The 11,603-nt window shown below is 39.1% G+C and overlaps 1 long non-coding RNA gene across 1 annotated transcript; it reads left to right on the plus strand.

The window, feature by feature from the left end:
• The first annotated feature begins 8,635 nt into the window (after nt 1-8,635).
• Nucleotides 8,636-10,523, plus strand: LOC308679801. Its single transcript, XR_014028849.1, has 3 exons — nt 8,636-8,867; nt 9,276-9,372; nt 9,658-10,523. It is a non-coding gene; the product is annotated as an uncharacterized lncRNA (long non-coding RNA).
• The last annotated feature ends 1,080 nt before the right edge of the window (nt 10,524-11,603 follow it).

The following is an 11,603-nucleotide window of genomic DNA, read 5'->3' on the forward strand; positions in this document are numbered from 1 at the left end:
AGCCAATCAGAATCCATCCTGCTTTAAGAGCTCCAGCATTTAAAGCGGCAGACAACAAAAATACAGAGTAATAATAAACAGAACATGGCGTGTACGCCGCGAGTTATCATTTTTTTGGTGTGAACGGGCCTTTATAGTTGTGGTGTGTACTATTTTTTAAAACTATATCTTTATTGTTATAGTTATTGTCCCTGGTGTGAATGGGCTTTTACTGTGGTTCTCTTCTTTAACACATTAATCTCACCTTTTTTTTTTTATTTGGCCAGTCCTCCTTTTCTCAGCTCTCCTATCAGCTGTGCACTGCTTAATATGGAGGAGGAGAATGGAATCAATAGATGAACACATCTGTCGTGTTTAAAGAGACGGTAGCCTTTCCTGTTCTCAGTTCTACGTTCCCACCCCCAGAGTGACAAGCACTATAAATGAGGATCTTAAGCCATGTCAGCACTAGAATTACAACTAATTAGGAGGTGGAACCGATGATTATGGTCGGCTCCTTTAAGCCAATGCTCAGGGCAAAAAGGGGACTAATTGGTCGGGATAAACTGATTGGCTCCTTTGATCGATTCCTCTGTTAAGTGACACAGACAGGGACAAATTATTTTCCTTCAGTGGACATGGAAAAAGGGTTGCTATACCTGACCAAGAAGAAGAAAAGCAGAGAGCTCTGAAGTAGGGATGGACTTACAGGGCAAGCTGTCAAACAAAAGCACTTGAGCAAAGGAAACACCTCTCTCCCTCTGTTCCACCATCTGCTGGTGTTTAACGTGTGTTTAAGGTGATGTGCAAAGGAGGCACGTAGTCATTAGCTGCATTTTTGCAAGTTTCTTATGTAAAGTTTCTTATTGACTGACGTGTTCTCTGGGTTGTGGGAGAACATTATATTTTCCAGCTCAAATTGAAGAGAATTTTGTTAGTAAAGCAGCAGCACCTGTTTAGCCAGTAATTGTTTACATGACACTAAGATAACGAGAACCATGATAACGTCATGTTTATTTTTTTTCCACATGTACCATGGTAATACCATGGTATTCATTGAAATACAACTGTAATTTGAAAATTAACTAGATGTACCGCATCGCGGTACAAAATATGACCGCCGCTCAGGCCTGCACTGGCTTTCCACAAAAATAAATGACGTGGAGTAATTTGGCTGTATTGCGTGTTTATGTATATACCTACAAAAAGTAGTAGTATGTGCATGTCTGTCTGTGTGTGTGTGTGTGTGTGTATGTGTGTGTGTTTGTGTATGTGTGTGTCTGTGTGTGTGTGTGTGTGTGTCTGTGCGTGTATGTATGTGTGCGCGTGTGTGTTTGTGTGTGTGTGTCTGTGCATGTGGATTTGTATGTGTGTGTATGGGTGTGTGTCTGTGCGTGTGGATGTCAGTGTGTGTGCATGCTTGCGTTTGTTTGTATTCCTGCATGTGTGTGTGTGACAGTATCATCCTAAACCAGCAACCCTTCGCTCAACAGCACCATCTACAGGCCGATGAGTGTACAGTCACTAAATGTGCACATAAATGAATTTATTTTATACCCCCCCATGGATGAAATTCTACGAAACTTAGCAGAGGATACCCCCAGAGGATGTCAAGTTAATCATACACATGAAATATGGTGCAGTTCTGAACATCTCAACTGAAGATAGGGGCGATTAAAGCAGAATAATATTGCATTTTCATTTTTTATGGGAGGGGTGCAAATCACAAATGAGTGATTATGGGCTAGGTTGATGTGGGCCCTTAAGAGCAACATACCATAAACATTTCTTCATCCTCGGTGCCACGGTTCAGGTAGTTATTTAGGAAAAACTGAATTTTTTTGGGTTTGGGGGGGCCCAGCGCGGGGGGGGAGTGGCCCCCGGGGACCAAACGAAATTTTTCCGTAGAAGTGTAGTGGGGCTACATGCCCACCAAATTTCATGTTGCCCGGTGCTTTGGGGTTCCTGGTATCGTTGACGAAAAATTTACGGGGGCCCCAGCGCGGGGGGGGAAGTGGCCCCCGGGGACCAAACGAAATTTTTCCGTAAGAGTCTAGTAGACCAACATACCATAAAAATTTCTTCATCCTCGGTGCAAACTTTGACAATCCCTATATGACCGCTTTCGCTAGCTATGCTAGCGGCGGTCATAATTAGTATTATTTGAATATTATAATATATACATTATATGTCTATGTGGTGTTTATAAGACAGACCATGTGCAAATTCAAAAGTCAACATCATTGCTGAGTATTTTCTCCCTAAAACGGCAGTGAACCAAAGACAGTCTCAAAAACGCAGTTTGAAATCTGCTGTTTCTGACGTCACAAACTACCTTGTAACCATTCACGTCAACGTGCCGGTGGGCTTTAGCATATCAACATTACTATGCTGTGAAATTGGGGAGTCTCAAGAGAAGCCAGGTTATCCTGGCCTATTGTTCTGTTAATGTGAAAAATCAGGTACATTTAGCAATATAGCGTGTGAATTATGTAGGGATATTACGATGTTATGATGAATTATATGCCTGTCTCCACTGATGTTTTATGATGTTCAAAGGGTTTCTAAGGATGCTGATTGTTAGAAGGCAGCTGTCTGAGATGGCGAACAGGAACATGGTTTTTGTTACATTAGCAACACATTAAAAGCTGTTTGACAATGTAGTCAAGCAAAAAGCTAGTCATATTAATTACTGTTATGTTTCCAACGTTGTAACTTGAGAAAAGTTGACCATCTACGAGCTGGTGTGAGTGAGTGGAGGTGGGGCTAATGTGCATATTCATGGGTCAGAGTATACTAAATGATGCAAAAAAATTCACAGGAAAAAACGTTTGTGGTGATCAAATATGAGTGTACATAAAAAAATATTGAACAAAAGTTTGAACAACTTTTGGATTAAAATTTTTGTTATCCCTTCAGATAAAGATGATGGATTCTCTAGCTTTCCTTCACAGGATTTTTCTGAAGAAAAAGATTTGAAGAAAAAGTCACAGCTTCTGAATTCAGACAGCATGCAGTCAAATATAAGTTGGCCTATGTATTAATCAGAAATGAGTGTTTTTTAGATTGGCTCTGATTTTTAGATCTGAGGTTAAGTGCATCTGTGAAGTGAAGAAAGCTGTAAGAGAGATTTTAAAGCATTTTTTTGTGTGTGTGGCTTACAGATAACCAATACTATTTATTTTCAAATGCTGATGCAGAGTTTTGTACATTTTAGATGTTTTCCTCTTTGTTTGTTAATTTTGATTATAAAGTCAGTTCAGATGCTTTCTTTTTCAAGATTACAAAAACTTGATTTAATTGAAATAACACAAAGCAGAGGAACCTACAAGATTCACTATACTGTTAACAAGTTTGGGGGTCAGTAAGATTTAAAAAAAAATGTTTTTTTTTAAATCTTATGCTCATCCTTTATTGGATTAAAATACGACAATATTGTACGTCAGTATTATACTATTTAAAATAAATGTTTTCTATCTGAATATACAGTAGTGGCAAAAAGAGATGTTCAGCCTAAGAAAACTGACATCTTCACTCTTTATTTAAATATTATTAAAAAAGCTTTTGAGAGCATATTGCATAGTTGAGCTTGGTGTCAATTATTTGTAATAATGCATGAAACATGCCTAATTTTCAGCATCATTACTCCAGTCCCATGATCCCTAAGAAATCATTTTAATATGCTGATTTGCTGCTCAAGAAACATTTCTGATTATGATCAATGTTGAAAATAGTTGTGCTGCTCTAATAGTAGTGGGAACTGATTTTGCTTTGTTATTTGTTTTGTTTTTTGATGAACAGAAAGTTCAAAAGTAAAAGTATTTTTTTTCTAACAATATACAAGTTTTTAATGTCACATTTACTGCATCCTTGCTGAATAAAAGTAATTACTTAAAAAAACGGAGACAAACATTTTTATTATGTGAAGTGACAAATAAAATGTCCATAAATTCTTGTATTATTCACCTGCGTATCACACCAAGAGGTTTATTATATGATCTAGATAATTGACAGGTTTTTGTGTTGCAACTGAATATATAATGGACAAAAATCGAAGCTTAAATATTTTTTAAAAATGCAGGGGAAAAAGTTGCATCTCTTCATAAAGTTGTTTCCCGCCCAAATAAAGGCTCAGGAGCCCCTTGTATCCTCATTCCCACCCCTTGATCCAGAGAGGAGACCCAGCATCATCTGTGTGCGCTGCTGCCAGCAGCCCTTGTGAGGTTTTTGTAGAGGCCCCGTCGGATCTTGGAAGCAAAAAACAACAGATTAGTCATGATCTTATCCACCAAGTATCTGCCCCTTTCTTTTCTCCATCTGACAAGTGTCTGAGAGGGGGAGGCTCCGCTTTTCAGAGCCATCAGATGAACTTCACACCAGAAAAAGAGGTGGGGGATGCGGGGAGAGGGACGTCTTTTCAGTCACACTTAGAGAAGCGCCCTTCTCAGTTGCAGGGGCCTTGTTGCTAAGGTATAAGACCTCTCCATCTCTATGCTCTTGTTGCTAAGGATGAAGCCTCTCTGTCACTGGACAGCAGTTGCTAGGCAGGGCAGAAAGTGGAGGAGTGCACGCTATGCCGTCTGGCAGCATTGTTTTCTTGGTTGAAACATCTCTTTCTCCTGACGTTTGCTGAATGACAGGTCGGTTGCGTACCTCACGTGAGACCAGATTCCTTGGGAAGGGGACCCCAGACTTACTGGGTGGTACCATGGAACAAAACGTTGCTTTGAATGCAATGGGCTGAATATGGGCAGGGCCGGTTTCCCTGATTGCTCTTTGGCTGATTTCCACTATATTTCTATATAGACCAGGAGCATTGCTAGCCTTTAGGGCACATGCCCCTATCAATAAAACTGTCCCTATAGTTTGATACTTTTTTATGTACTGTTATGGGTATGGGATATAAATTGTCTTCACCTGCAGTAGAGTCGTTCACAAGCTGCATGTGCAATAAAGAACTGCTTCATCACTGACAAACGAAAGAAGTCACTGCCAAGATCTGTTTACAAAAATGGTTGTAAATATCCATCTCATCCGATGCTCTTTTTGTTTTGTTTTATAAAGTATCCTGATACTATTTCGATGTAAGAAACAGCTGGAAACAATTCAGTCTGCAGAGGTGGGTGGTAACAATGTACATTTACTCCATTACATTTTTTTTTTGTTTGTTTGTTTTTTAGAGTTTTTAAGAGTAGATTTAAATGCAGGTACTTTAACTCGAGTACATTTCTAATGAAAAAAAAGAAGTAGCCTATTTTCATTAGTATTGATATTCCTCTCATTATTTTATTTTAATGCAATGCATGGGTCATTTTTTCTTGGACATAAGTGATTTCCCATTCACAAATAAATCACTCTTTTTAGTCGATTCAAAGACTTGATCAAACAAGTTGGCAAAACTGTCTAAATTGGTTACCGAATCAGTTTGAATGATTTGTTCAGTTTCCTGCACACACTGAATCTTTCTCACTTGGAGTCGTAAAACAGGAAATTTAAGAACATCAAGAGTGCTGGATAAAGTGCCCATGGGCCTACAGAGTCAACTGAAAGTGAATCTGCAAATGCATCCTGTACATAATGACATGATCAATAAGTCATGACCACATATGTTTTAAGTTAAGCCATTATTTTTTTTAAGTTATACAAAATTCAACTATTTTTTTTTTTAAGTCCGTGTAATGTAATTTAGTTGAAATGACTTACACAGTCAAATGTAAGGCAGCAATTGTTATATTTTACAGTGGCCTTTATTAGTTGAACTGCGTATCCTGTTGGTGAACAATTCCACGGGTATAGCTACGCTATTTCATTTCATACAGGTAATACACTTTACAACCAAACAGATTATTTCACTAACTACACGATACCACTACTACAAAGTAGCCCAGTTTTTTTGGACATATAGGCCTACCTTGTATACATTAAATAAGCTACCATTGTTCACAGAGTATGAAATGAACACCCACCAACCCGCAATTTGTGGTATTGTGAAGTGGCGGCGACCTGTTCGTCTTGAAAAGGAATGCCTTTGCTAAGACAAAGTTAACCAGTTAACATGCGCCTGCAGAAATCATCTCCATTGACAGGCAAGGGTCAGTAATATTATACTGGGGCACAGCATATTTTAAGGTCAAGCGATACCCTTATTATATAGATCTTGATTTGCTCAAATGTGTCCAATAAACCATGAGTTTGAAAAGGTAATATTGGAATATGCTGTTTTCTAGCTATCATTGGCAATCTAATTAAATAATTAACATAAACGCTCCCAGGTAAAAACAGACAATATCTTCCACAAAAAGAGCCCCAGTCTCTTGCATCTAAACCAGGGTCCAGAGAATGGTCAATGGGGCCTTCTACATACTAAGTTTCCAGGACATAAAGCAGAACTGCTAATGCACAATCACAACTCAGCCAGACTCCATTTATCTAAGCATGCATATTCATATCTCTGCATGCAGCTCTGAGAACCAAAGACAACGTGAGGCCCCTGGGAAACATTTTGGGGTTCCCAGAGTCTTGCTTCGGCATGACAGCACCACATAGGATGCATGAGGGGAGATACGCCCTCAAAAGCCTCTTAATAGACACCATCCCAGACAGACCCTTGTCTGGAACCAGACTGAGCAATGTTCAAGTGTAAAGACTGCCAGACGAGGATGGGTGGAGCTGGAGGGGTGGAGTCACGTTACTCCATTGACATCACAGACATCACCGTCTGATCAGATTTCTGGCTTTCAAATGTGTATGCTTTTGCCTCCCACTACCATCGGAGGACGCAATTCCCAGACACTGGGGTCAAAAAGTCAGTCTGAGGCAACTAATCTGCCACTCTGTAGACTAGACTGCATTGCAGATGCGCCGTCTATTGTGTTCAATCCATGGGAATTCTCACATGGCGGCTGAAATTAAACCATCAAAATGAAGCTGTTGTTACGTTCTAATCCCTCCAGCATTTCGGGTTACGTATCTAAAGATTCTTGACAGTACTGCAATTGCAGTAATTCATATACGTGATTATATTTGAGCCGTATTCTCTATGACAGAACATTTAATCTCTCCTTCAGACATTATACAAGTGTGTGACAGAAACACTAAGATGGGCTCATGCAGGAGCACATCCATTTACCACTGTGAGGAATTTTTCACAATATATTGCCATTCAGAAATTATTGGTATCCTAAGGCTTTGTACAATGACTCATAATACTGTAATAGCTTAATACTTTGACCTCGAGCAGTGGAACAAATCTATATGGAATAATGAGTCATTTTAACCTTGCTCATACCTTCCATCATCCTGATGGTTTTGCATTTGCAAATCAGTTATTTACTATTGCAAGCTGTTAAGCATGTTGAGGTGTCTAAAATGATTACTTGTGCGATTCATTAAGTGTAATGATTGCTTTGCATTCCAAAGCCAAGGAAGCATTATCGACCCTGCCGACACTCTCATATACTGCTAAACAAATCCAAGAGTGTCTACATGAAGTGTGAAGTCAAGTGCCTTTCATGCCCTTCATAGTCAACAGACATTTATAGGAAACTAGAACAGCATGTGTGAAAGAAGATTTCAAGGGTTTGCCTTCCACATAGTGTAGGATTTTGTAGGCTATCTATTCATCTATCTACAGTAGGACTGATTTATCTAATGAAGGACTGAAGCAAATGATAGCCTTAATTCTCATTAGAGTTTTGATATCAAAATAATTTTTTGTTTTGTATTGTAACTGTTTTATGTAGTTTTTGTTTGGATGGTAAAACCAAATGTTGTAATGACGATGTGAATCTTCCACATACATAAGCCTAAGATAATAAATGTATGACTGTTTTTCAAGGACTTAACATTACTTACTGTATGCATTGTTGATTCATGCAATAGCATTGCAGCCATAGCCTAGTGTAATAAACTGACTACAATAGCCTATAGCATGCAAGAAATGTTACTGGCAAATTGTGGCAATCCAGTATAGACATCCGGGGCTGCACTATTCAACAGTGGTAACCGACATATACAACATGCACTATCACACACAATTCTGATCCTTTGCTAACTAAGAACACACCCACAAACCCGTTTCACAATTTTTCAAAATCTATGAGAGCATTTGGACCCAAACCAGGTCAAAACTCATCCAGCAGCAAGACACACTGGGAAACTGGTGACACAACATGTAGTATTTTATCTTGTTTACACTGTGATTTGTCAAATGTTGTTCAGCAGCACAAGAGTTTCTCTGAGGTGAGTTAGTATCTTTTTGCGTTTAAGTATTACCACGGATTGGTCTTAAATCATAAACTCCAGCTGGGTTCCTTAGTTTGACCTGCCCGAGTGTGCTACTCTAACACCGTGCTAAAGGACTCAATCAACTTCAATATTGATTTTTAACAGTGCATGTGCTTAAAAAAAAACGATCAAAAGATGCAGCAGGTGTCACGAGTTCACCGGTCCTCCTTCACTGCTACACTACCTTATTCACACTCTGGACTGCATTTCCCAGCATCCCTCCTGGTTCTCATCTGCACTCATTCAGCTATCACCCGCACCTGACTGATCATCACCTCACTCAGGGTTCACCAATCTCGGTCCTGGAGGGCCGCTGTCCTGCAGAGTTTAGCTCCAACCCCAATTAAACACACCTGAACCAGCTAATCAAGGTCTCACTAGGCATACTAGAAACTTTCAAACAGGTATGTTGGAGCTGGTTGAAGCTAAACTCTGCAGGACAGAGGCCCTCCAGGACCGAGGTCCTCACTGATAAAAGCACACACCTCGGCTCGGATACACACATTATCTGGTCTCATTTGAGCAAACTCTACTTACCTGCACTCCCATAAGCGCTAGCGTTATCTCCTGTGTGTATTTCTACTCCCTCATCTTCTGTCCTTGTGAGTAGATTACCTGTTAAATTACCTCTACCCAGACAAGGGGTGTGCATCCCCACGCCACTGATCTCCTCAATTACAACCCCCACCATCACCTGCAAAACAGTAAATCAAATTGCTACCATCCATTTATCACCATGAACTGCTAGTAGGCTACTATTCTGAATTACTTGCCTGTTTTGCCACACTGTAAAAAAAAAATAGTTTTTGGAAATGGAAAATTACATTTTGGCTCAATTAGCTTAAGGTCTTCACTTAAAAAAAAAAAAAAAAAAATATATATATATATATATATATATGTATTCACCGAAAATGGTTAATTGTGCTCAATCTATCAAGTCGAAGTGAAAAAGCTTGTGTTGGCTGAGCAAAATGCGCCTGAGGGAAACCGTTGGTATACTTCAAATGCAGATGCGCGGGAGAGCTCAACCATCCGTTGCTGAAGACAGAAACAAACAATCCGAAGAGAATACAAATATTCATCGCCACAAGTTTACAGACATTTGAGGTGAGTATTGAGTATTGAGCACTGAACTCCGAAACCCCGGTAAAAAGTTTAAAGGCATTTTGTAGAATCTCATTGTTTTCATGATCCTGTTTTCGAGGTTTCCATTTCCATTTACAGGGTATACATTTACATAACCCGTAGGCTAATAAACGGTAAAGAAAAATCTATATCGACTGATAGTCATCCTCATTATATAATTAAGTAGCCTAACTTTTGTTTTGTCGTTTGCCAGATGTGATGGGTGGGAACTTTGTCAATAATGTTAGTTTTTATTTTAATTTGCAGGTTTTCAACTGTGCTGCTTTTGAAAGTTTTTCACATCAAGACATCCTGTTATGCGAAAGACTTCTTGAATGTAGGCTATCCAGTGTTTTCCCTAATTTTAATATGATTTTCATCCTGTTGGAATTGATTTATAAAAGTAGCCTATGTGATAAAATGTCAACCCTGTCGTCTGTTTTGTATTTTCCTTAATGTATCTTTTTTTTTTTTTTTTTTTGGGGGGGGGGACAGTGAGAAATGAACAATTGCTATAAATATTTTTTTCTTTCTTTCTAAACGTATTTAATTGAGCCCATGTTAACAGACTTGCCACAATTGATAAAATCCAGTTCACAGAAATTCAAATAGGCCAATTGAAAATTTTAGATGTTAACAGTCACTAGGTGAAGAGGTCTGAAGTTTTTATTACTTACAGTGCATTTGCTCACTTGCTGTAAAGTTCTGCCATTTTCTTTAATCTTTTGTCTTGCGTTTGCTATCCCACAGGCTTATGCTCAATGATTATAAAACCACTCTTTAGTATACTATCATATCTTTGCTAAACTTCATCTCACTGTATTTCCTGCTGTCTCTCACCCAGTCCTGCTATTTAAAGACCCTTTTTAAAGTCATGTCATAAATGGTTTCTTTTCCCCTAACCACCCCAAGATCTAGCAGTTCTCCAGTGCATTTCTTCTCAGCTCTGTGGCAAAGCATTTGAAAGGATGTAATTATGGTTATAGACATAACACTATGTCCCATTAGGGTGTAGTGGTGGGTGATTACACAGGTGCCATGTTGCAGAGCACAGACTGTACTATTAAAGAGCATGACCTATGGTGAGTGTCCACTCATCTCTGCCAACATTAAAGTGAAATGAGTTGATTACTAACCTCTGGCCCCAGGCTGGCTGCTGATTGACATCCAGCTCAGTTCCACACCACTCTGTTGCCCACCAAATGGGACCATTCTTCAACAGTGGTAGCAAGCCATCGTGTTTGAGCATAGAAAAATACAGAAGAACTTTAGTTTCATTCTCAGATCCTAAAACATCAACAACAAAAGTCGACTGCATTGCATTTGTTGAAGATCTGAGCTTGAAACTGGAAAGTTGAAGGTTTGAGACCAGTAAAAGACCAATCTTGACCTGTCAACATTGTGGTTAGGGTTACTGTCACAAATATACTGTAAACTACTTTGCAAAAAACTGTAATGTAAAAGATGAATTAGTAATGACGTGGTTGCCAAGACATTCTGGGTGTACAGTAGTACATACGAAAGCGCTATATAAATGCCCTCATTCATTCTTTCTGGTTTTTTAGCCTATGAAGTTGCTTTAGGTGGTTGTCAAATCAATGATATATTAAAGGTGTTCTAAGTGGTAGCAGATACAGTTAGGGTAGTCTCTAGTCTGGATTGTTGCTGGGTAGTTCTCTGTAGTTTTTAGCATGTTGCTTTGCCAAGGTGGGTGTACTGAGTGGATTGGACATAGATATGCAGTTGCTAAGGTGTTCTAAATGTTGTGAATGCAGTTGATAGGGTGGGCTGCTACTAGTTGCAGTAGGCCTACCGCCGTATACGCAGTTTGTAGGGCACCAAATCCCAGGGGCGGCACCATCTGTTGCTTAAAAAAAAACTTTCATTCTATATTATTTACATAAAAATAAATCTAAGAATACATAAACACTTTGAAGTACTTTTGAAGCACACGCGACGCAACATTCCCGCATCCGCCCCCACCTCATGTTTGCTTCATGGCTGCAAATGATACCAGGAAAAAAACAACAGCAGTCTGGCTTTGAGAAGCGAAAAAGAAAGAAATCCCAAAATGAACCCCAAGCAGTGCATCACTTAGCATAGCATTATTTTTGGCTATTGAAGTTAATGGGCTATATTAATTAAACGTGTTTAACCACGATAATAGTAATTTGACCACCATTATCGCATTTGATTTGATACTAATGCAATTT

The sequence above is a fragment of the Scardinius erythrophthalmus genome (genome assembly GCF_964197995.2).
Source record: "Scardinius erythrophthalmus genome assembly, chromosome: 2".
In the NCBI taxonomy this organism is placed as follows: Eukaryota; Metazoa; Chordata; class Actinopteri; order Cypriniformes; family Leuciscidae; genus Scardinius; species Scardinius erythrophthalmus.